We start from the raw sequence: 27,163 nt of genomic DNA, 5'->3' as shown, positions 1-27,163 counted from the left end.
TGTATTCATGTGTGTGCATATGTGTATGTGTGTGCATTTGTGTGCATGTTTGTATGTATGTATGGTTTTTGTGCATGTGAATGTATGTTATTCTGTGTGGATTTATATGTGGTTGTTTGTGTGTGTGGCTGTATGGTTATGTGTGCAAGTGTGGTTGTGTGTTTGCTAAAGATAAAGTACAGGATCTTGAGCATGCTTGTCAAGCAATCTACTACCAAGCTAAATCCTCAGCTCACTTTGGTTTTGATTTATATTTCTCCAATGACTACTAATGCCAGATATTTTTTGAGGTGTCTGTTGTATATCTTTTTTGAAGAAATATTCATTCTTGTCCTTGTCTCTCATAACCTCTGCTGCAACCTGTCTGGCAGGTAAACTCCCACCTGTGCTGTGTGGCTTAAGACTCCACAGTTAGCTCAGAATTACTAGGACTTTGCATTAGTGACTGAAAAGTTCCATAGTTCTTGCCTCACTTTAAGACTCAGAAATGATTTGAGAAGAACAAACCTGTTGACACAGCCAATCACGTAGCATGCCTGGGTTTGCGTGGCTAGCTGCCTTCAATTTCCTTAGGTCAGTGGCCTCTAATAAGGATACACTTGAAGGCATCCCCCAACCCCATTTATAAAGCTTTCTGTCTATTCCCTGCCTGTCATTGTCTGCTAAATGCAAGTGATGGTGTCTGTCTTCCTTGTTACATATAGCAACAAAGAGCTGAACAAAGAGCCTATTTGCTCTCATTTGGGTGGGATCGGTTATTTCCACAGTGGGCAAACTTCTCACTTAGCTAGGCACAAACTTCTCACTTAAGTATACTGTTCACTTAAGTTCAAATTTGTTAGCAGGACTGTATCCCAACTACTGAATAGTCAAGATGTGCTTAACTGGAGCCCTGTGCATTTGTCAAACTGTAGGCCAGCACAGACTTCTCAGACAGAGGTGTTATAGTGACTTTCCTAGCACCAGACAGCTGGATAACTCAGCTCAGCTGAACCCTCTGGCTCACAAAGTGCCAATGAAAGCACACTGCTGTTTGGCTGTGCTGTATTCTTGCAGCAGGCGAGCTCTTATCCTCGGATCAATACGTGCTTTCTTTCACCTTTATCAAGCTGGGGGACTTGAAAAGTATTGTTTGGGTTTTAGCTGCACACAACACAATGCATTTCGTTCTAAAAGCCCTTTTTGCTCCTTGCAAGTTAATTAAAGGCACTTCAATGGTCTCTGCTGCCAGTTTCCTCTGATCTTCATTGGAGTTGTGTTAATTTAGGCCCCAGGGCCTCTGGAGATTTGTGCAGGCTTCAATTCTGATTTATTTCTGTCTTGACCAGATGGCTCCAGGTTCCTGGGATTGTACCAATGACTTTTGGATTATACTGTTTATCTTTCCCAGTGGCCAAGGTTAGGGCTCATTCTTATGAGATACCTTTGTCAGCAACATAAGCCATTTACCTCCACTGCTGCTTGAACATCATAACCAAAGCTATTAGATGTGATAGATGTTTTTCTAAACTCTGTGACATGACCTGGTCGAAGGTTGGTTTGTTTTTCCACCTTTTAGAAGCCATGGTCATCGGAAAGGCAGTAGGGAACAAGACTGAACAGAGGAAGGGAACCTTCAGGAGCTCTGAAAAGCCTCCCTGAGCTCCCACTCTACTTTTTAAGGGAATGGCCATAAAAATATAAACAGAATATCTTTAGTATGGTTAATAAACATTCAAAGGGACATATGATGCTTGAAGAAATAATACATCAATACCAACAACAGTGGGATTTCACTGTGAGACTATGGAATTAAGTTCACACGAAGGGTACACTCAGTTCATGTCAAAATGGCGCCTATGCGTTCTGACACAAGCAACTCTCATGGTCGTCGAGACTAGAGCATAATATTCCCGGGGTAGTGGGGTTTGAAGCCCTACTCTACAGAGGCCTGTGATATTTGGGCTTAGGCATATAGGGATGAGAGAGGTCCCCCCGGTCCCCTTCATTCTCATGTATGTACTTTAGGCTGGATCTACAGAACAAATTACTACAAGCATGATCAACAAGAGGAAGACAGTATCTGTACATGTGCTCTCAATACATGCGCCATTCAAAGAAATGAGCGAAGCTGGATGCTTTTCTTTGTAGACAAAGAACAACAGTTCTGAAGAAGTGAGGGGATGAATGGCTTCCTGGATGAGGGTAGGTGCATTCTAAGGATGTCACTAGAGGCTGATGGAATAGTGTGAGAGCTGGTGGACCATAAGGGCAACACCAGTGAGATTATTTATTTAGGTTCATTATGGCCCCAGCTACACATGTTGGTGACTAAGGCTATTTTCTCACCTTAAAAGGGGAGGGTGCTCTTTTGGAATTAATCTTGATGTTTTCCTGAAGGCAGTAAAAGTTGAAGCCAAATGTCTCTCTTGACAGTTATGGAAATCAAGTGATTTGGGCATAAAATAATCACTCTATTAGCCTGCAAGTTTGGCACATTTTGAGATGGCTTCCTTAATTTTTTTCACACATGCATGCACATTCATATATACATATCAACACACATAATCCAGAAATGAAAAATTATAATTTTTTAGGGATTTCAGTCACTCAAACAAACAGACAAACAAACAAACAAACAAACAAAAAGAAAACAAAACAAAGACCCCCTATCACTACTGTGAAGAGTCCCAGTAGGCTGCAATAGCAGGGGGTACTAATTGACCTTTACTTTGGAGAACTCAAATCAAGAATTTATTCTGTTTCCCCTTCCCAGGGAGATCCTTGGGTCCCATCTTTTTTTCCCAAGGCCAGTATGTTTATTTTTTATTTTTATTTTTGACTTGAGATTGCATTACATTAATTTCCATGCCAAAAAACTCTAAGAGCCTGATTCCAACTGGCCAAAATCCAACCTACGAGTCTGGACATTCAAGACCAAAACAGCCACCGTTGCTTACTTGATTCTCCCATTAGCAAACATCATTGGTGTCATCTAGGTCAGCAGGCCTGTCCATGACTTAGGCACCTTGGGTCCCATCTTAAGCCCTCTCTGTCACTTGGCTTCTCTGGGTCTGTGGATTGTAGCATGGACATCTTTTACTTTCCAGCTAATATCCACTTATAAGTGAGTATATATCACTTTTATTTTAAAAAGTATTTAGCAAAGGATAAAGTAATTTCATCTTCACAATGTAAAAAAAAAAGACTTCAACATACTTGACTTCTATGAGTCAGGGACAATAGTCTACCTAATTAGAAATTACTTCTAAAATTTTAATGCAAGTATCTATAAAAGAATGAATCTTCAAAAAATAACGTATGAAAAAAAAAGAATTTATGAGGCTAGGGATGTGGCTCAGAGCCTTGATCCCATCCTCAGCATATCCTCCTCTTCCAGAGTTCCTAACATCTGGGATCTAGTTAGTCTACTATGTGCCTGATTTTGGCTGGGTGTCAAAAGCTAATAAAGCTTATCTCTTAGGCCAATTGTAAGGTTTTGCCTACAATGTAATCCTGCACTCCCTATGGAGGTTCACAGTGCAGGTAAAACATGCAGTCTAGTGGTAGGCACATGAGCCTGGCAGCATCCCTTGCTTGCATGATCTGCATCTTGAAAATTGAGAACTGGGGCAGTGGGCCAATGTATTTGTGTATCTAACATACCAAGGTTATTTGGGGTGGATATTCTTTCTTTTTTTATTAGATATTTTCTTCATTTACATTTCAAATGCTATCCCCAAAGTTCCCTATACCCTCCCCGTGCCCTGCTCCCCTACCCACCCACTCCCACTTCTTGGCCCTGGCCTTCCCCTGTATGGGGCATATATAGTTTGTAAGACCAAGGGGCCTCTCTTTCCAATGATGGACGAATAGGCCATCTTCTGCTACATATGTAGCTAGAGACACAAGCTCTGGGGGTACTGGTTAGTTCATATTGTTGTTTGGGGTGGGTATTTTCTAGAACTAGACTCGGAGCTCCGCTGAGGCAGCAGAAGGCAGCCAAAGGGTTCTAAGTATCCGATAGGTGATAGGTCTGCCTCTATTCCTCTCCACCTTCAGGCATCTCACATTTCTTATCTCACATTCACCCTGTTCTGCTCTTCTGTAGCATGTTCAGATGGGGAAGTCCCACCCAAGTAGTATTCTACATGTATTGCTTTATGCATCACTATGACCATCAGTATATCTATCTAGTTCCTTAAGGTGACAGATTTCATCCGGCCTTTCCCTGTTTTATATTTTTGATGATTTTATACAAAACCAGACTAGATCAGTGGATTTTAAAAAAAAAGTTAATTTTATTTTGTGTGTATGGATGTTTTTTCTGCATATATGCATGCATACTATGTGCATGCCTAGTACCTGTCTGTGCAGTTCAGGAGAGGACTTCAGATCCCTTGGAACTGGAGTTACAGATGGTTGTGAGCCACCATGTGGGTGCCGGGAATCAAACTCAGGACTTCTACAAGAGCAACAAGTGCTGAACTATCCCTCCAGTCCCCTCACTTAGAAACAATTTTATGTATATAGATGTTTTGTCTCTAACTATGTCTGTGTACCAGAGGCTTGGCTGGTTCCTATGAAGGCTAGATGAGGGCATTGGACCACATTGGAATGGAGTTACAGACAATTGTGAACCATATGGATTTTGTGGATTGAATGTGACTCTCCTACAAGAGCAGTCAGTGGTCTCAACTGCCGAGCCATCTCTCCAGCTCCTGGATTTCATTATTAAAATGATAGATGAGGAGGAAACTTACGGATATTTGGAAATGGTTAATTTTGCTTTCCTTTGGTTGGTCAACTGGCAACTGCAAAGGGCCAAGTAAGCTGTTTTACTTGGGCATCATTTCAGATCAAAAAAGAAAAGAAAACATGGTGTGTGTGTGTGTGTGTGTGTGTGTTCTCTATAAAACCTTTGCAGTTTAACTCTGAGCAGGGCATACCAGGCAGTCTGTGGACTCTGTCTGTCACTACCTTTACTTAGCACCTATACCAGATCTGCACCATCTTTTTCCCCAGAAAATGTCAATCACTGCCTCTCAGCCTCTGAGTGAGCAAGCTTGCCTATGATGGCTTCACTTTCCTTCAGATTCTGATCAGGAGTTTACCTCTCATGGGATTGTGGCTGTGCAGTAAGATACTACCTGCATGATAGGTAGTGGAAGAGGAAAAAAAATCTAAGGAAAACCATAATAATAAGAAACAGTAGAACCCACTTCACATCCAATTCCTTAGTTTTCCTAGACCCAACAAGGAAAACAAGTTATTGACTTAGCTTGGTCAATATTAAATAAGAACGTAGCTTGAAACTTAATTGATTGACTGATTGGCTGTCCCACTTCTACTGATCTATTTACTCAGGGATATAAAGATGTGTGATCCATTACCCAGACATCACTTTGGTTGGTGAACAAATAAATATTCTGATGGTTTTATGCTTGTTTGTTGTGCTTCTAATGCTTAAGCTATTCCATCTGTGATTTGAGCCAACGTCTGATATAAATTATGAACAACATAATCTAATTCAGAAACTTCTAGTCAGACTCTAAATCCTCTCACAAATCTATGAGTACAGTGTAAAATAAAACAATCAAATTATAAATTAAAGCAGGGAAAGGTTTGTATTGAATATTTTAAAAGGCCAAATGGATATACATTGTACAGTATAGTTTAACAGGTAATATATTTGGTGGGTGCCCACTGAGAAGAGCCACAGATGGGTTATGGTAGTTAGCACCCCATGGCTTGGATTAATTTGTCTGATTGTGAAGTTAAACAATCATACTCAGATGGTCCCCAGTTTATGATGATAGGAATTTAATACTCAGTAGAAGCTGTACTGCAAATTTTGATCTTCTTCTTAGGCTAATAATATGCAAGAATTCATGGTACTGGGAAGTGATAGTGAGTCCCAGCTGGTCAGTCACCAGACCACAGAGGGGAAGAGCAACTACAGTATAAAACACTGTATTGCAAAGGTTTTGGATATTTGTATTTAGTATATTTATATTCCACGATAGCTACAAAATGCTTACCTGTGTGTGCATAGGACATAATCAGCACCTTACTATAAAACAGGGTTGGTTGATTTTCCAAACTGTAAAGCAAACATGTTTTAAGAATGTGTATGCTAGGCTAGGCTGAGGTATGACGTTCATTATTAAATTTATATGTGTAAGATCTGTCTATGTACCCTGAAACTTGCTATGTGGCCCAGGCTGGCCTTGAGTTTATAATCTCCTGCCAGCTTCCTGAATGAGGGGATTACAGGCAGGAGGCATCATGCTTGTTTGACTTAGGATTTCTGCATCTTTTGATGGGCTGATGGCTTTTCTGTAGCTTTGTGAGAAATAATGATAGCTTTTATTATTAGCTCTATGTCCTGTGAAATTTGGCATCATTTTGGTTTATAGAGATGGCTATAAAATTATTACCAGAACATCTGGGGCTGGATGCAAAATCCAACAGTTGGAAAGACTGCTACTGTTATAGTTGTTTGAAGATAATGGATTCAGAGTTTCTGGAAATCAAAGTATTTGAGGAACCTGAAAAAAGCAAAGTTTAGAGTTAGAATTTTAACTAACTCTTTAGTATTTTAGGGGGTTATATGGTAGTTCTTATTTATTTTTATTTTTCTTTATTTTTGACAGTTTCATATGTATGAAATAAATATTAAATATATGACATATATGAAATACAGGTAAAATGTATGTGTGAAATATATATTTTGAGGTGTATACACAATGCGTTATGGTTATAGCTATACCCATTATCCTCCAGTGTTCACCTTCCTTTCTCTTTGAAGCCTTTCTTCTTCACCTCATGCCCTAGTGGTCACACTATTAAGGAAAATTACACACCTTCCTCCAGCAACCGTTAACACTCATTAGGGCCTCACTGACAGCTCTTCTATCTATGATAGACATTTGGAAGGTCCAATCTTATGCACGGGTGAGACAGTAATGTCATGTCTGGACAGCAGAGTTTCATTATGTTCTTTCCTATCCTTTGGCTCATAAGTTCTTTATGATTTCCTTTCAGGGATGTTCCCTGGTTGATGGTGTGAATGGGGGTAGTGGTGGTATAGAAATATAGCTGTCCTATTTAAAGCCTACTGTCATTAGTCACTTATTCTCAGTCCCTTTATTGACTGTTTCATTTTGCAAGAGAAGCTTCTTTGGGCCAGGCTGAGAGCTGTAGTAGTCTATGGCTTCTCATTAGGTTCACAGTATTAGGTATGTAATCCCTCCTACAAAGTGGGTCTTAAATACAATCACAAAGTAGTGGGCTATCTCCAAAAATAATTTTGCCATTATTACACTGTTGAGCATATCTTACCTGCTGGGTCAGTGTTGGAGCAACACATAGCCCACAGCTGGGTGAGACTTGATGATTTTTCTCCCCCAGAAGCCTACATAGATCCTTGAGGCATTATGAATGCTGGCTCAGTACCATCTCCATTTATTCTCTGAACTGCAATAGGTCTTACCATTTAATTATGGTTGACCATGGCAATAGCCTGTATCCTTTGGGTTGCGGAAGAGGGGGGTCATCTGAGACCTGTATGGTCTATTCAAAGCTTTTTTTAAACCTTTAAATTTAAGTTTTTAATTAGAGTTTTCACTGTATAAAGAAGTAGGTTTATTTATTTATTCATTCATTTTATTTTTTTAAAGTCCAGTCGTTACTTTTCCTGTCCTGCTCTCCCATAGTTCCTCATCCCATTCCTCCTCCCCCATCTTCAAGAGGATGTCCGCCCTCTGCCAGGCCTCCCCACTCCCTGGGGCTCAAGTATCTTGAGGGTTAGGCATGCCTTCTCCCACTGAGGCCAGACCAGTCATCCCTCTGCTGTATATGTGTCTGGGGCCTTCGACCGCTCATGTATGCCGCCTGGTTGGTGGCTCAGTGTCTGAAAGATCTCAGGGGTCAGGGTTAGCTGAGACTGCTGGTCTTCCTATAGGGTTGCCCTCCACCTCAGCTTCTTCCAGCCTTTCCCTAATTCAACCACTGAGGTCCCCAAGTTCAGTCCATCGATTGGGTGTAAGTATCTGCATCTGTCTTAATCAGCTATTGGTAGGGCATCACAGAAGACAGCCATGCTAGGCTCCTGTCTGTAAGCACACCATAACATCAGTAATAGTTTCAGGACTTGGAGCATCCCCTTGAGATGGATTCCACGTTGGTCTGGTTACTGGACCTCCTTTCCCACAGTCTCTTCTCCATTTTTATCCCTGCAGTTCTTTCAGACAGGAACAATTCTGGGTCAGACTTTTTGACTGTGGGATGGCAACCCCATCCCTCTACTTGATGCCATGTCTTTCTACTGGAGGTGGACTCTACAAGTTCCCTCTCCCCACTGTAGGGCAATTCATATAAGGTCCCTGCTTTTGAGTCCTGATAGACTCTCACCTCCCAGGTCTCTGGTACATTCTAGAGGGACTTCCCATCTCCTACCTCCTGAGGTTGCGTATTTCCATTCATTCTGCTGGACCTCAGGGCTTCTCTCCTGTCTCTCCCCCATAGCTGATCATGCTCCCCATTTCCATTACCTCTTCCCTTTCCCACCCAGGTCCCTCCCTCCCTCTGCCTCCCATTATTGTTTTCTTCTCCCTCCCAAGTGGGATTACGACATCCTCACTTGGGCCCTTCTGCTTGTTAACCTTCTTGAGTTCTGTAGATTGTATCTTGGGTACTCTGTACTTTTTTTGGCTAATATTCACTTATTAGTGAGTGCATACCATGCATGCCATTTTGGGTCTGAGTTACCTCACTCAGGATGATATTTTCTAGCTCCATTCATTTGCCTGCAAAACTCAGGATGTTCTTATTCTTAATACCTGAGTAGTACTCCATTATGTTAATGAACCACATTTTCTGTATCTCTTCTTTTTTTGTGGGACATCTGGGTTGTTTCCAGCTTCTGGCTATCATGAATAAGACTACTATTAATAAAGTGGAACACATGCCCCTGTAACATGGTGGGACATCTTTTGGGTATATGCCCTAGAGTGGTATAGCTGGGTCTTCAGGTAGATCTATTTCCAATTTTCTGAGGAACTGCCAGACTGATTTCCAGAGTGGTTGCAACAGTTTGCAATCCCATCAGCAATGGAGGGAGTGTGTTCCTATTTCTCCACACCCTTGCCAGCATGTGGTGTCACCTGAGTTTTTGGTCTTAGACATTCTGATTGGTATAAGGTAGAATCTCAGGGTCATTTTGATTTGTTTCCCTGATGCCTAAGGACTTTGAACATTTCTTAAGTTCTTCTTGGCTCTTTGAGATTCCTCTGTTATGAATTCTCTGTTTAGCTCTATTTTTTGATTGGGTTTGGTGTTTTGGAGTTTAGCTTCTTGAGTTCTTTATATATTTTGGATATTAGCCCTCTGTCAGATGTGGGGTTAGTGAAGATATTTTTCTAATGCTTTTCAGTTTCATGAGACCCCATTTATCAATTGTTCATATTAGAGCCTGAGCCATTCTATTTAGTTCTGAGTTCTGTTTAGGAAAATTTCCCTCATGACAATAAGTTCAAGACTTTCCCACTTTCTCTTCTATTAGATTCAGTGTATCTGGTTTTATGTTGATGTCCTTGATCCACTTGGACTTGAGCTTTGTGCAGGTGACAAATATGGATCTATTTTCATTTTTCTACATACTGACTGCCAGTTAGACCAGCACCATTTATTGAAGATGCTTTTTTTTTTTTACCATTGTATATTTTTGGCTTCTTTGCCAAAGATTAAGTGTCCACAAGTGTGTTGTTTTATTTCTGGGTCTTCAATTCTATTTCATTGACCAACCTGTCTGTCTCTGGACCAATACCATGCAGTTTTTTTAATCACTATTGCTATGTAGCCAACAAAAACAGCAACAAAATAACATGAATTAACAAACACATGTCATTGTTATCTCTCAACATCAATGGTATCAATTTCTCAGTAAAAAAAAATAACAACTTACAGTATGTAAGCAAAAACAGGATTCATCCTTCTTTGGCACCCGTGAAACACACCTTAACATCAAAGATAGACATCATCTCAGGGTAAAAGTATGGGAAAATGTCCCAAGAAAACAGACATAAGAAGCATTTTTATTGTGTAAAATGGTGTAGCCATTTTACTATTTGAAAAAATAGACTTCAAACCAAAACTCATCAGAGCAGATAGAGAAGGACACTACATACTCATCAAAGGAAAATTCTACCAAGAGCACATTGCAATCCTTAACATTTATGCCCCAAATAAAAGGGCACCCAAGTTTGTAAAAGAAACTACTATAGCTTAAATCACATATCAACCCTCAAACAGAGATAGTGAGAGACTATAATACTGCACTCTCACCAATAGACAGGCCATCCAGACAAAAACTCAACAGGGAAATGTTGGAGCTAACAGATATTATACGTCAAATAGACCTAACAGATGTTTACAGAACACTTCACCCAAACACCCAAAGACTTTCTTCTCAGCATTTCATGGAACCTTCTCCAAAAGTGACACAAAGCAATTCTCGACTAATACAAGAAAATTGAAATAACTCTCAAGATCCTATCTGACCATCACAATTAATATTGGATATCAACAACAAAAGAAACAACAGAAAGCTTACAAACTCAAGGAAACTGAACAAGTCTCAACTGAATGAAAAATGGGTCACAACAGAAATAAAGAAATTAAAGACTTTCTGGAATTGAATGAAAATGAATACACATCATATCCAAACTTATGAGGCCCTGGTGAAATAGAAGAGCCAGCAGGAGCACTCAGAGCTTCCAGTCTGGATGCAAAGCCTAGGTCATCGTAGACATCTCCAAAGACCAGCCTGATGAGCAAAGGCAGGGCCAGTGCAGGCCAGAGAAGCTTCGTCTCCACAGCTAAGTGTTTGTCTGTTTCCTTATTAATAAATTGTCCCTTGTTTGAGAAAAAAATTTCCTTATCCTCCCCCCCCTCAAAAGCCCAGGGCCAGACTGGTTTGCACAGAATACTACCAGATTTTCAATGAAGAGTTAATTTTAATACTCCCCAAATTATTCCACAAAATAGAAACAGAAGGAACATTGTCCAATTTGTTTTGTGAGGTCACAGTTACCCTCATTTCCAAAACACATGACTCAACCAAAACAAAAACAAACAAACAAACAAAACAAAACAAAACAAACCCTATATGATCATCTCATTAGATGCAGAAAAAGCCTTTGACAAAAATCTAACACCTCTTTATAGTAAAAGTCCCGGAGAGATTAGGGATACAAGGGACATGCCTCAACATAATAAAGGCAGTTTACAGTAAGCTCATAGCCAACATCAACTTAAGTAGGGGGAAACTCAAAGGAATTCCACTAAAATCAGGAACAAGACAAGGTTGTCCACTTTCTCTCAATATCTATTCAATATGGTACTTGAAGTCTTAGCTAGAATGATAAGACAACTGAAGGAGATGAAGGGGATACAAATAGGAAAGGGAGAAGTAAAGGCATCTCTATTTGCAGATGATATAATAGTATACCTAAGTGATCTGAAAATTTCCATCTGGGATCTCCTACAGCTGACAGACACCTTCAGCAATGTAGTTGGGCACAAAATTAACTCACAAAAATCAGTAGCCCTCCTATATGCAAATGAGAAATGGACTGAGAAAGAAACCAGGGAAACAACACCTTTCAAAATATCATCAAATAATATAAAATATCTTGGGGTAACTCTAACCAAGCAAGTTAAACACTCTATGACAAAAACTTCAAGATGCTGAAGAAAGAATCTGAAGAAGATCTCAGAAGTTGAAAAGATCCCCAATGCTCATGGATTGGTAGGATTAATACAGTAAAAATGACCATCCTGTCAAAAGCAATCTACAGATTCAGTGCAATTCCCATCAAACTTCCAACAAAATTCTTCAAGACTTTGAAAGAACAATATTCCACTTCATATGGAAAAATAACAAACCAGGATAGCTAAAAAATATTTCTGAATAATAAAAGAACTGCTGCAGGTATCACTGCCCTCAATTTCAAGTTGTACTACAGAGTACATAGTAAGAAAAACAGCATTCCATTAGTATAAAAACAGACAGGCTGATCAATGGAATTGAATTGAAGACCTAGACATAAATCCACACAGCTATGGACACCTAATTTATGATAAAGAATTCAGAAGCACACACTGGAAAAAAAAGACAGTATCTTCAACAAGTAGTGCTATTCAAACTGGGTGGCGGTATATAGAAGACTCTAAATAGATCCATACTTATCATTTCACACAAAGCTCAACTTCAAATGGATCAAAGACCCATATAACCAGATACACTGAACCCGATAGAAGGTCAAACTCATTGGCATAGGAGAAAAATTATTAAACAGAACACCATTAGTGCAGGGACAAAGATTAAAAAATTAATAAATGGAAACCTATGAAACACGCCCTTCTGCATAGCAAAGGACACTGTCATTTGGACAAAGTAGCAGCCTACAGAATGGGATAAGACTTCGACCAATTACACATCTGATATAGGCCTATTACTGAAAATATATAAAGAACTAAAAAAAAAAAAAAAAAACCCAAACCCCAAACCTAGATATCAAGAAAACAAATATCCCAATTTAAACAAAGAATTCTCAAGAGAGGAAACTCAAATGCCTGAGAAACAAAGAAACCTTTAACATCCTTAGCCACCAGGGAAATGCGAATCAAAACTACTTCGAGATTTCATCTTATATCTGTCAGAATGACCAAGATCAAGTGACATAAGTACCAGTTCATGCTGGAGAGAATGTGGAACAAGGGGAACACTCCTCCATTGCTGGTGGGAGTGCACACTTGTACAGCCAATGTGGAAATCAGTGTGGTAGTTCTTTCGGGAAGCTGGGAATTGATCCACGTCAAGATCCAGCTATACTACTCTTGGGCATATACTCAAAGGATACTTCATCCTACCACAAGGATACTTGCTCATCCAAGTTTATTGCTGCTCTATTCATAATAGCCAGAAATTTGAAATATCCTAGATGTCCCTCAATAGAACATAGATAAAGAAAATGTGGTACATTTACACAATGGAGTACTACTCAGCTGTTAATAAAATGTCATCATGAAATTCATAGGTAAATGGATGGAACTAGAAAAAAAATCATCTTGAGTGAGATGACCTAAACCCAGAGAGACAATTATGGTATGTACTCACTTATATGTGGCTATTAGCTGTTAAGTCAATGATAACCAAACTATAATCAGTAAACCCACAGAGGTTAGGTGTAGAGTAAAGGACTAGGGTTACAGACAGACTTCTTTAGGAATGGAACTAGAATAGATAATTGTAGGGGGGATATTCCCTAATTATGGATGGATGCTGGGGTAGGAACAGGAGGATCAAGTGCGAGGGAAAGAGGAAAGGGGGAGTAAGAGCGAATATGGGAAAAGACAGCTGCAATTAAGCACCATTTGAGAGATAGTATAGGAATCTAAAATAGTAGTTCCCTAAAATACATACATATATGAAGACTAAAGGAGGTCACCTAAAAATGGGGAAGACAAAGTTACCAGATGAAGCTTCCAGTACCGGGAATGGGTTACCTCTAATTTAGTTGTTGACCAAAGGGGCCCCATGAGAATTCCCAAATAACCCAGGATGTTGCCTAGACTATCGGTTGCCCTCTCCAAACTGGCAGCAAGGTCCCATTGCTGAAGACAAAACCTACATAATCTACTGAACTTGAACTTGAGTCGGTACATTCTAGCGTCTTTGGTACAGGAGGGTACTCCGCGTGTGGCAAGAAAGAAAAAAAAAAGAAATATAAACACCAAGTCAGTCACAAACTCTTGTTCTGAAATTGTGTCCTACCTGCAATCGTGTAATTGTGGCACAAAGCTTGTGGGAGTAGCCAAACAATGTCTGATTTGATTTAAGGCCAACTCCATGAGATGGAATCCATATCCAACACCAATTAGATGACCAAGAACAAGAATCTAGGTATCCCAGGGACCTATGATAAAACCAAATACCGGGCTGGAGAGATGGCTCAGTGGTTAAGAGCACTGATTGTTCTTCCGAAGGTCCTGAGTTCAAATCCCAGCAACCACATGATGACTCACAACCATCCATAATGACATCTGATGCCCTGTACTGGTGTGTCTGAAGACAGCTACAGTGTGCTTACATATACATAATAAATAAACCTTTAAAAAAACCCGAATACCACCGTTCTTTTTAAAAAGGTAGCAATAAAGTGACTCCTAATGATATTTGGCTATACTCAGAGATCCGTGCCTTATTCGACCATCAGAGAAGCTTCCTCCTGCGGCAGACGGGAACAAATACAGAGACCCACAGCCAGATATTAGGCAAAGAGAGACCTTGGAACATTCAACCCTAAATGAGATGTCTCCATTAAATCCATTCCCTCAGAACTCAGGTAACCCAGAGGAAGAGAAGGCAGAAAGAATGTAAGAGCCAGAGGGGATGGAGGACACTAGGAAACAAGACTCTCTAATTTAATATATCAAAAGTCAAATCAAGTCACAGAGACTGAGGCAGCATGCACAAGGCCTGCTCATGTCTGCACCAGGTCCTCTGTATATATCATGGCTTCCAGTTTCATGTTTGTTTGTTTTATGGGATTCCCAAGTAGGTCTCTGATTCTTATGTCTGTTCTTGGGTTCTTTCTCTTTCATTTGTTTTTCTTGTTAAACTCTGGCCAAACAATTTAGCCATTTGTTTTCCAATTTAGCCTCTCAAATTTTCAGGACACAGAAATGTAGCCAGTTCTTTGTGAGAATGCAGCATGCATGGCCTTGAGTTTTTGTCTTACCTTATTACATTATAGTTTATTATTATACCTGCGAAGCCTGTTGTTTTCTAATGAGAGACAGGAAGGGAGTGGATCCAGGCAGGAGGGAAGGTAGGGAGGAGCTGAGAGCAGTAGAGGGGAAACGGTGATCAGGGTATATTATGTGAAGATAGAATCTATTTTCAATAAAAGAAAAAAAACCCCTGAAAATTCCAGAAATAAATATTTTTAGTGTATATGTGTATACCCCTTGAGAGCATGTAAACACATCACTGTGTGCAGGAGACCTGGAAGTCAGAGAAGGGCATTGGATCCCTAGAACGGCAGTTAGAGGGGGCTGTGAGCTGCCACATGGGGGCTAAGAATTAAATCCAGACCCTTTGCAAGAGAGGTAAGCACTCTGAACTACTGATCCATCTCTCTGTCCCCTCATGTCAGCTTCTTAAGTGAGAATCACTGTGAAATTAAAAATGTTACACACTTAAAACAAACAGTGGTATCTAGGAATCATTTTCATTATAAACTAGAAAAACAGGAGGATAGCAAGGAAAGATTGGATCAAAGCAATGCTGAAACACATAAGGGCAAACACCACACCCTGAATCTCCATGCTCAGCATTTGGAGCTCATGGTGGCATCAAAAGGCTCCAATAAACTTTGGGTAACCCTGACCCTACATAGGCTCTGTGGCTTGCAACATACATGGCCCTTCTCTTGACTCATTCCACTTGGTGCTTTTATCTTTCCTTTGTAGATGGTCCATATTCATCAGGGTGCATCTCTTGCATCCTGGGGTCTCCATTGCAACTTAGGTCTCACTTTCATAGTGGGTCTCACAGCCTACTAAGAAGCTCCATGCAGAGGTTGTTACACATTACTTGACCTCAGCAGTTTTCTGGGGTCTTGGAGCCTTGGTTGCCATGACCCCACGATGTTTACCTTTTATATGCTTGACAAAACACTCCACCCTGATGGTGCTAAGATATGCCACCTGCTTGAGATGTAGACTCATAGACCATAGATGCAGAAGCTTCAGTGTGTTTTTGTGTCTGAATCTGGGAAATATATTTTGTTGGGTGATCATTTTCCAGAAGGATACCCTTAAAAGTCTATCTTTTAGAGAACCTTCTTTTCAATAAATTTGTTATTATATCCTTGAGTTGATGATGGACCAAGTCTTGTCCTTGGGGCACTTTTCCCACAGTCCTAGTTCAAAGTCTGTGGTCCATCACTCAACTCCTTAACAGTTGCAAATGTCTGTTTCATAGCCACTGTGCCTGCAACTGCCAGTTCACTCATGCTCATTTCTTTGTCTTCTTTCATTTTTCATCTTTCTGCTTCTTGTTGATCTTTCTCTCTTTAATATAACTAAGAGCTGTGAGAGGTAACTGTGACTCAGCCTGAATGCCACACTATCTTGACATTTCCTTTGCCAAGCAACTTAGTCAATTGTTTTCCAATTTAGTCTTTCGAATTTTCAGGACACAGAAATGTAGCCAGTTCTTTGCCAGAATGCAACATGCTGATTATGGGCATTGAGTTCCTTGGGGCAAGTTAGATCTTCATTATCAGGGTAGCTAATTTCATCTTTTCTTTTGTTCACACATGACTACTTGACAAACTACAACCATCAACTGGACAACCAGATTCCCCCTATTAGGGCTCTAGTATGTCACACACACATGCACACACACACACACACACACACACACACACAGATTCACACACACACAGATTCACACACACACACACACACACACACACACAGACACACACAGAGAAGCTATCTGCAGCTGGTACAAACACACCCCTGCTAAAGTATGAGGCAAATCATAGTCACGTGACGTGAGACAGCCTCATATCTCCACACCTGCCATCAAAACAAAACCATATACCAATAGTATTTTTAGAATCATAGTGTATTTGGTTATTTGTGTGTGTGTGTGTGTGTGTGTGTGTGAGTGTGTGTGCCTGCATGTGTCTGTGTGTGCTCAAGGAGGTCAGAAAGGGATGCCCTGGAACTGAAGTTACAGACAGCTGTTACTTGCCTGATGTAGAGGCTGAGATCCAGACTCCAGTCCTCTGCAGGAGCGGCAAGTTTTCTCTGGTGGTTTCAGTGAGAATGGCCCCCACTTGGCCTCTAGTCAAGGGACTGTTTGGGAGAAATTAGAGGTGTGACTTTGTTGAAAAAAGTGTGTCTTTGAGGTTTCAAAAGTCCACACCATTCCAATTTAGCTCTCTCTCTCTCTCTCTCTCTCTCTCTCTCTCTCTCTCTCTCTCTCTCTCTCTCCTTTTTCTGTGTCTTCTCTTGCAATGCTAGATTACAAATTATACAAAACAGGTTTCCCTGAGAGAACTCAGTGGGTAAATTGCCTGCTCCCAGCCTGACCTGAGTTCTTTTCCTGAGACCCTACGTGATAGGAGAGAGCTTACTTCCTGCAAGTTGGCCTTTGGCACGTATACCTGACAGATGTGCCCAGAGGCCAATCTGATCTGGTCGATTCTTCAGTTGAGGATCGCTCTTTCCTGAAGACTCCAGGTCAGTGTCAAGTTGACAGCTGAAGCTAATTATGATGTCATCTTTGAGCTGTTTTGCAACTCTTTGTAAGTGGTGGGTAAGTGATGGTTCTATAAATTATGTCCCCGTGGTGACTTAAATTAATTTTCTTACACTTGTGGAAACGGTTTTATAGACATGTACTTCAGTATTCCTTCATTCATTAATCCCAGCACTTGGGAGGTAGAGGCAGGCAGATTTCTGAATTTGAGGCCAGGCAGGTCTACAGAGTGAGTTCAGGACAGCCAGAGCTACATAATGAGACCTTGTCTCAAACAGCACCAGCAGCAACAACAACAGCAAAACAAAACCAAAACACCTCAAACCATTCCTTCATTTGCATACATCTAAAATTTTAGTCAGGCCCCTGAGTTCTCTTCCCAAACTTTACACCCCCCAATTTACTCTCCTCCACCACATCTTTTTGACAGGCCTCTATATATTCAGCAGTAAAGGGAAATCTGTTAGGTTTCTTTAACAAAAATCCCCACCTCAACATCTCCCCCTAGTAGCTTTTAATCATTTACAGAGTTCATTCTCATTTTAGGTAGAGATTCCCATTTGCCAGTGTTGTATTTGGATTGAGCATAGTTGCAACCTAAGGTTTCTCTTTTTCTGTTGACAGTTACTAAGTAAAATCTGTGTCTACCACTTTGCTGGAAAGCTCTAGTTCTCTTGAGCAGGAATAAAATTAATTCCTTAATGTCTGTTTATTTTCTATCTGTATTATTGCTGAGATTTTAAAAATTGTTGTTGATTTATTTAATGTGTATGGGTGTGCTGAGCCTGTCTCTGCTTCACCCAAATGGAGATTACACATGCACATTGCAATACCTGGCTTTTTACAAGTATGGTTGGCATCAAACTCGGGTCTTCATGCTTATAAGGAAGCAGCTGAGCTATTTCTCCTGTCTCCCTAATTAGTTTCCGGCTGAGAGACAGGTTGCTAGTTTCATCCTTCTACATGTGAATATTCAGTTTTCTCGACACCATTACTGAAAACTTTGTCTTATCTACAATGTCTGTTTTTGGTACCCTTGTTGATGATCGGGTAACTATAGCTCCATGAGTTTATTTTGGATCTTCTGTTATATTCCATTGGTCTACATGACTGTTTCTGCGGCAATACCATCTTGTCTTTGTCTCTATGGCTCCGTAGGACAATTTGAGGACAGATATTATAATATCTCCAACATTTCTCTTCCTGATTATGATTTCTTGGGCTATTGAGAGTGTTTTATATTTCCATATGATCTTTTTCCTCTAGTTCTATGAACATGCTATTGAAATCCACCAGTGATCTGTCAAGAAGAACTGAAGTTGAATTTGAGATAGAAGAGAACCACGTACTCAAGGGTATGCTGCACAGGAAAGCCCTATTTGGACAGCTCGGAGTATAGAGTTCAAAGCAGGGAAGGGCAGAGAAGCTTACAGAGAATTTTCTATCAGTATCACCAGGTGTGCTCAAGAGACAGAAAGTCTCATGACCTATTGGGGGCTATTTGCATAACTTCCTTGAATGTGGTAAGCAGCATCTCATCTCTAAGAAGGGGAGAGGAAACCTTTTGCCTGGAGCATTCCTGGAGCAGAGGGAGGCATTCCTCCTAGTGCAGTAAACAGCATTCTATAGGAACAGAGTTCACACAGCAGGATAGTGTGGAAAACTCTATTCAATGTTTGCTACAGATGTCATTGGAATTTTGATAAGGCTTACAATAATTTTGTGGATGGCTTTGGGAAAATATCCATTTTCACAGTACATATTCTGTCAGTGCTAGAGTTTTCTCCATTTTTTTCAGTATCTTACAGTTTTTACTGTTACAGGTCTTTTAGTTCTTTAGTTAGTCGCCCCTCCCCAGGTATGTCTAAGCTATTGTGAATGAGATATTGTTTCCTCACTTTTTTAAATTAGGAAGTTCTTCATTGGTACATAGAAAAGCTATAGATTTTTGTATGTTGATTTTGTATCCTACTATTTTGTGAACAGTGTTTATCAGGATCAAGAATTTTCTGGTGGATTCTTTAGGCTATTTAAAGGATAGGATCATAACATGCCAATAGGGTAAGTTTACTTCTCTGCTTCTTATTTGTATGCCTACCATTCCTCTTGTTGCTTTATTTCAGCATATATATATATATATATATATATATATATATATATATGGTAAAAGTTAAGGGTTTTGTTTTGTTTTGCTGTTTGACAGTGAACTTGAGAGCCTTCTGCCTCAGCCTCCTGAGTGCTGGGTGTGTGACTCCATGCTTGGTTGCAAGTGAAGACTTGATTTTTGAATTTTTAAGTCTTTAGTGCGTGGAGTCCCATTATAGTGGGGAAGGACAAGCAACTCCTAGAAGATACCATCTTGGTACAATGAATATTTTGACTGAAATGATTTTAGAAATGCTAACTGCAGGAAAGACACTGACACTCCCCTGGGTATGATAGGGTTAAGTGAGAGCTAACCTCTGTGCTCATAGGATATGGGTATCTTTATTTCTCAAGATGGAGGGATTCATAGAGTAATAATAAATATGACCCCCTCTCGTTCCCTGAGTCTCATTTTCCTCTTGGGACCCGGAAGTCCCACCTGTACCTTCCAACAATTGGCCCCTGGCCTTCTTTAGTGACAAGTCAAAACACCAATTAGGGAACAAGACCTTAGCAACAAAACCTCCCCTTACATATGACTTTTCTAACTTTTCTCAGACCCTGTATTGTCTTATCAACATTATTACCACAAGACTTTCATTCTATATTTCATCAAATCTAATATAAAACTTTTAAGTTTAGCTATTTCTCCAGGTCTTCATTTGCTTAAGGCTCCTGTGCCATATGAAACTTATAAGTAAATAAATGGTATGTCTTTACCTTGATAATCTGTTAGTTGTAGTGGCAGGGTTAGTGTTAGTGGCTAAAAGTATGCACTGCTCTTGCAGAAGACCCAAGTTTTATTTCTAGCACTGGAGTCAGTCACCTAACAACTCAAGGGATCTATCTGATGCTGTCTTCCAGTCTCTGTGTGCACATGCACTTGTGTGTGTGTGTGTGTGTGTGTGTATACATAATCAAAAATAAATCTTTAAAATTCTTTCTTTTGTTACATAGATCTTTCTGAGCATAAGAAAGAATACAACAGAAAGATATTTTCCTTCAGTTCAACATAGATGATCCTAGACTTAGGATTTGTTGAACAGAATTGTGAGAAACCAGGCCTTTGCATCGAGTTCCTGCACTAAGGCCCTAATGACTGAACAAACCAAAATGGAAAGAGTTATGCTAAATGTTACATAATCACACTCAAAAATTAAGAAAGAAGAGAGATCCCAAAACAAATGAGTTTTTCATGAAAACAAAAGAGCTTTAGTTCACCTGTTTTCTCCCTTAATAACCTAATTAGCTTGTTGTCAATCAATATGGACTATTTTGAGTAAAAAGACATTGGAACCAACAGTTGAAAGCAAAGCTATAAAATTTTATTCTATAAAGGAAAATTACACTTATAAAGGAAATGTATATGTGTGAAAGTTCTTCCTTTTTCTACACAAAGAAGGAAGAATTAAAAATATAACTTATTTATTTTAATGTGCAATGGTGTTTTTTGCCTGCATGTATGTCTGAATGAAGATGTTGGATCCCCTGGAATAGGAGTTACAAGGAGTTGTGAGGTGACATGTGGGTGCAGAGAATTGGACCAGGGTCCTCTGGAACCACAGCCCAGTGCCCTTAATCACTGAGACATCCCTCCAGCCTGGAGGAAGACTCTGAACTCAATGTAGAAAGTGCAGACTTAAATCTATAAAATGAAATTTACCAAACAACCCTATATACCCCACCCCACTTTTCATGGTTACAGTTTTTGATTAGTTATTTCCCTGCCCTTCTTTCTGCTTTAGCCAAAGTTGGTATATAAAAATCCATTTCTTTCTGTTATCCATTCATATTCCCATGCGCACATGTGAGATAAATACATTAATATTCTTCAGTTGATTTTTTTTTCTCCTACAGCTCTGTCTTTGGTGGGACTTGAGAGATGTCTCAGAGGTTTAAAAGCTCCTGCTACTCTTTCAGATGACCTGGGTTCGATTCCCAGCACCTGCAAAGGGCAGCTTACAACCATCTGTAACTCTAGCTCTAGGTTATCCAGTGTCCTCTTCTGGCCTCTACAGGGACCACACGTACACAGTGCATAGAAGTACATGTAGGCAAAATATCTATAAAAATAAAAAAGTAAATAAAACTTTTAAAAAATTTATCTTTGGCAAGTTTAATTTACAAGGCCCTATCTAGAGAAGCTGGGATGGATAGTGGAATTTTTTTTTAACTTATATTACAGATCTCTTCAGAAGCTTTTGGCTAGAATATTTACCTACACACATTCTCTCTTGGGTTTCCTCATAGCAGAAATTGTATTATCTGTTAGAGATTAGTCATTAAGTGTGGCCCATATTTAAATGGTGAAGAATTAGATTCCACTTCTTGATGGAAAAACTACAAAAGAATTTGGAGCCATGCTACTATGTTCTCAACTTCTGGATGGAGTAGAACAATGTATTTGTGTGAGAGGGGAAGGCTGGGAAGAACTAGGCTCTAGAAGATTCGAATATACTTAACCAGTTTGTGGCCATATTGATCTGTCCATGTGTTGTCCTGCCTGTCCCCTATTCCCTGCCTGGTTGTGATTCCATCAATTGTTTTTGGTTGTCTAACTGTAACCAGAGCTCCTGTCTCATGACCCCTCTGCCACTGCTTTAGTTATAGTCACTGGGTTGACAACACTGTTTCTTCCCCTTAACCTGCATGCATGGCTGAGGTGGTTTGGATGAGATGTGCTTCTCACAGGTTCAGTTATTTGAACACTTGATCTGCAGTTGGCGGCACTGTTTGGGGAGGTTGTGGGGACTTGGGGAGGTAGAGTCTTGATATTTCATGTTTTAAAAAAGATTTATTTATTTTATTTATATGGGTACACTGTAGCTTTCAGACACACAAGAAAAGGGCATCAGATCCCATTACAGATGGTTGCAAGCCACCCTGTGGTTGCTGAGAATTGGACTCAGAACCTCTGGAAAAGCAGCCACTCCTCCTAACCTCTGAGTCATCTCTCCAGCCCGATAGTTCATGTTTTTAACAGCTGAGTAATACTCCACGGTGTAAATCTATTTTCTTTATTCATTCTTCAGTCTAGTAACATCTAGGTTGTTCCAGTTTCTGACTATTATGAATAAAGCTGCTAAGAACAGAGTTGAACAAGTGTCCTTGTGGTAAGATGAAGTGTCCTTAGGGTATATGCACACGAATAGTATAGCTGACTTTTGGGGTAGATCAATTTTCAGTTTTCTGAGAAGCCAACATATTGGCTTCCAAAGTAACTATACAAGTTCACACTCCCATCAGCAGTGGAAGAGTATTCCCTTTGCTCTATATTCTCATCAGCATTCATTATCACTTGAGTTTTTGATCTTAGCCATTCTGACAGGTATAAGATAGAATCTCAGAATCACTTTGATTTGCATTTTCCTGATGGCTAAGGATTCTAAACATCTCTTTTAGTGTTTCTCAGCCATTCGAGATTCCTCTGTTAAAAATTCTCTGTTTAAATTTGAACCCCATTTTTCTTTTTGTTTTTTTTTTTCTGTAGTATTTTTTAACAGAACATTTCTTTATTTTTCACTAAGACTTTCCCAGAGGATATAACTAACCTTGTCCCCACCCCACCCCCTACGAAGGGTTAGTGCGCTCACTGCTTTAAAGTAGTCTCAGACAGTTTCAAGGACTGGAACCAACCTTAAATGGCAAAAATGTTTTCTATTTGTATCATCATAAAAATGTTTAAGTAAAAAAACTAAAGTAAAGGAGCAAAGGGGCCACGGTGGCTTCAGAGTGACAAGATCATTCACGGTTCATGTCAGACATTCAATCTTGGCTTGAGTGTAACAAAGTTGAAACAGGATTGCTGCCATACAAGAGGTTCACTACAGCACGCTGTATGTACCTGTTCCAAGTCCACCCCCAGCCTCAATGCTTCCGACTCAATTACTTCCCAGCCTGTTGGGCCTGTCGACGGAGGAGCACGTAGATCTTCTCTTTGATCCAGTCTTTGTTATACCGCTGGTATGTCTGTGTATCAGCTCGGTAAACCAGACAGCTGAGGTCTGCCAGATCGTCAATAAAATCAAACAACTGACTGATATTGTATGTGATGGAAGGGCTGTTGGGATTCATTCTCTTCAGATGTTCTTCATACATTTTACAAACACCTTCCATGCACTTATTCACAGACTCCTAGTCAGCGTAAGTCCTGCCCTCTGGCCTCTTGGTAGGGTGTACCAGCAAAATGCTGTGAGACATCGTGTCAAAAGCTTTCGCTGCAGCCGCTGCTAACACCTCCGCTGCTGCACACCAGCTCTCTGTAGTATTTTTTATTGGATATTTTATTTATTTACATTTCAAATGTTATTGCCTTTCCCAATTTTCCCCCCAGAAGTCCCCTATCCTATCCCACCCACTTCCTCCTGCTTCAATGAGGGGGTGCCCCCACCTACCCACACACTTCCACCTCCCCGTCCTTGCATTCCCCTACACTGGGGCATCAAGCCTTCACGGGACCAAGGGCCTCTTCTCCCATTGATGCCCAACAAGACCATCCTCTGCTACAAATACGGCTAGAGCCATGGGTCTCTCCATTTGTACTCCTTGGTTGGTGGTTTAGACTCTGGGAGCTCTGATTGGTTGATATTACTGTTCTTCCTATGGGTTGCAAACCCCTTCAACTCCTTCGGTCCTTTCTCCAACTCCTCCATTGTGGACCTGGTGATCAGTTCCATGGTTGACAGCAAGCATCCTCCTCTGTATTTGTCAGGGACTGGCAGAGCCTCTCAGGAGACAGCTATATCAGGCTCCTTTCAGCATGCACTTCTTGGCATCCACAATAGTGTCTGTGTTTGGTGACTGTATATGGGATGGATCCCCAGGTGGGGCAGTCTCTGGATGGCCTTTCCTTCAGTCCCTGCTCCACACTTTGTCTCTATATTTGCTCCTGTGAATATTTTGTTACCTCTTCTAAGAAGGACTAAAGCACCCACACTTTGGTCTTCCTTCTTCTTGAGCTTCATGTGGTTTATGAATTGTATCTTGGGTATTCCGAGCTTCTGGGCTAATATCCACTTATCAGTGAGTGCACATCATGTGGGTTCTTTTGTAATTGGTTACCTCACTCAGGATGATATTTTCTAGGTCCATCCATTTGCCTAAGAATTTCATGAATTTATTGNTTTTAATAGCTGAGTAGTACTCCATTATGTAAATGTACCACANTTTCTGTATCCATTCCTCTGTTGAGGGACATCTGGGTTCTTTCCAGCTTCTGGCTATTATAAATAAGGCTGCTATGAACATAGTGGAGCATGTGTCCTTATTACAAGTTGGAACATCTTCTGGGTATATGCCCAGGCGAGGTACTGCTGGATCTTCCAGTAGTACTATGTCCAATTTTCTGAGGAAATGCCAGACTGATTTCCAGAGTGGTTGTACCAGCTTGCAATCCCACCAGCAATGGAGGAATGTTTGTTCCTCTTTCTCCACATCCTCGCCAGCATCTGCTATCACCTTAGTTTTTGATCTTAGTCATTCTGACTGGGGTGAGGTGGAATCTCAGGATTGTTCTGATTTACATTTCCCTGATGACTAAGGATGTTGAACTTTTTTTTCTTTTTCTTGTAAGGATAAAATTTAATTTGGACTGACTTACAGGTTCAGTCCATTATCATCAAGGCAGAAGCATAGCAGCATCAGGCAGACATGGTACAGGAGGAGCTGAGAGTTCTACATCTTCATCTGAAGGTTGCTAGCAGAATAGTGACTTCCAGGCAGCTAGCATGAGGGGTCTAAAAGCCCACACCCACAGTAAGACAACTACTCCAACAGGGTCATACCTTCTAATAGTGCCACTCCTTGGGACTAGCATATACAAATACCACATTCCACTACCTGGCCCCCATAGACTTGTTCAAACATATGAGTCTATGGGAGCCATACTTAAACATAGCCTAATAAAAACTACATTTAATACAACTTCCAAAGTCCCCATAGTCTATAGCAGTCTCAACAATGTTACAAGTCCAAAGTTCAAATTCTCTTCTGAGATTCATCCAATCACTTAACTGTAATCCCCAAAACAAGACAGGAAACCAGCTGGGCAAACTCCAAACTCTGCATCTCCATGTCTGATGTCAAAGTGGTTTTCAGATCTCCAACTCCTTTTTCATCTTTGTTGACAGCAACAAACTTCTTTCTCATGTGCAGGTTCCACTCCCTGTTAGCAGCTTTCCTCAGCAGATAGCCCATGACTCTGGCATCTCAAACATCTTGGGGTCTCCAAGGCAACTTTAATGTAACAGTTTATTTTTTCACACATGATCTTCTGGGCTCCTCCAAAGGGCTGGTGTCAGTTCTCCAGCTCTGCCCTCTGTAGCACTCTAAGTTCAGGTTGATCCACTCTACTGCCATTGCTGTTCTTGGTGATCACTCCATGGTACTGGCAGCTCCAATACACTGGGGTCTTCCTCTGCAACTAGGCTTCATCAATAGCTTTTCATAGGTTCTCTTCATGGTGCCAAGCCTTAACACTTTTGCATGACCTCTTCAGTTCTGGGTCATCACCTACAACTGAGGCTGCCCCTTCACCAATGGCCTTCTATCGCCTCTCACAGTGCTGAGCTTCAGCTGTTCTTCATGACCCCTTCATGCCTTCAAAACCAGTACCACCTGGGTGATTCTTATGCATTACCAAGTCCAGCTGCAGCCAAGGTACAACCTTGGCTATCTCTGGAACACAACTTCTTTGGATCTCAGAAAACACTTCCCAGAAGATTTCACCTCAGTGATGCTGATCTCTTCGTAATTACTACTAATTTCTTAGCTCCAGCTAACCAGCATCAATTTTCCCAGTAGTCCCTTCTATTCTGGACTCTAAAGCCAGAACCACATGGCTGAAGCTGCTGAGTTCTGCTGCTTGCTGGAGCTGGAACATGGTCCCCTTGTACTATTACATTATCATTAACTAGCTTTCTGTTTTCCAACTCCTTCACTGCCTAAGCTTGCCTGTCCTAGAACTTGCTCTGTAAACTGACTTTGAACTCAGAGATCTACGTGCCTGTCTCCTAAGCACTGGGGTTAAAGGTGGGGTCCACCTGAATTTAAGGTGTGGTCTGGATTTAAGTTTTTCTTTACCTAGAACTTGCTTTGTTCTAGGCTGGCCTTGAACTCAGAGATCTGCTTGTCATTGCCTCCTGGGATTAAAGGCTTGTTCTGTCAAGCATGGACCTAAACTTTTCTGGGTGGGATCTTGCCCCAAGGTCACCACTCCCTTAATTCATTTTAATATTCTTGAACACAGGATTCAGCTTCATTTCACTTCCTGGTGCTTCTTTAATACTTGAACCATATATCCTGATTTAACTTTGGTACTTGGTACCTGTCTAGAAAATTGTCCATTTCATCCAGATTTTCCGGTTTTGTTGAGTATAGGCTTTTGTAGTAGGATCTCATGGGTTTTTTGAATTTCCTCAGTTTCTGTTTTTATGTCTCCCTTTTCATTTCTGATTTTGTTAATTAGGATGCTGTCTCTGTGCCCTCTGGTTAGTCTGGCTAAGGTTTTATCTATCTTGTTGATTTTCTCAAAGAACCAGCTCTTGGTTTGGTTGATTCTTTGCATAGATCTTTTTGGTTCTACTTGGTTGATTTCAGCCCTGAGTTTGATTATTTCCTTCCATCTACTCCCCTTGGGTGAATTTGCTTCCTTTAGTTCTAGAGCTTTCAGGTGTGCTGTCAGGATGCTAGTGTGTG

At 40.5% G+C, this 27,163-nt stretch overlaps 1 pseudogene; it reads right to left on the bottom strand.

Annotated features, from left to right (window-relative positions):
- Positions 1 to 23,342: 23,342 nt before the first annotated feature.
- Positions 23,343 to 23,668, bottom strand: LOC110314106 (annotated as a pseudogene).
- Positions 23,669 to 27,163: the final 3,495 nt, after the last annotated feature.

This window comes from Mus pahari, chromosome X (assembly GCF_900095145.1).
Source record: "Mus pahari chromosome X, PAHARI_EIJ_v1.1, whole genome shotgun sequence".
Taxonomy (NCBI): domain Eukaryota; kingdom Metazoa; phylum Chordata; class Mammalia; order Rodentia; family Muridae; genus Mus; species Mus pahari.
The sequence above is the reverse complement of the archived record's forward strand: the minus strand, read 5'-3'. Positions and strand labels throughout refer to the sequence as shown.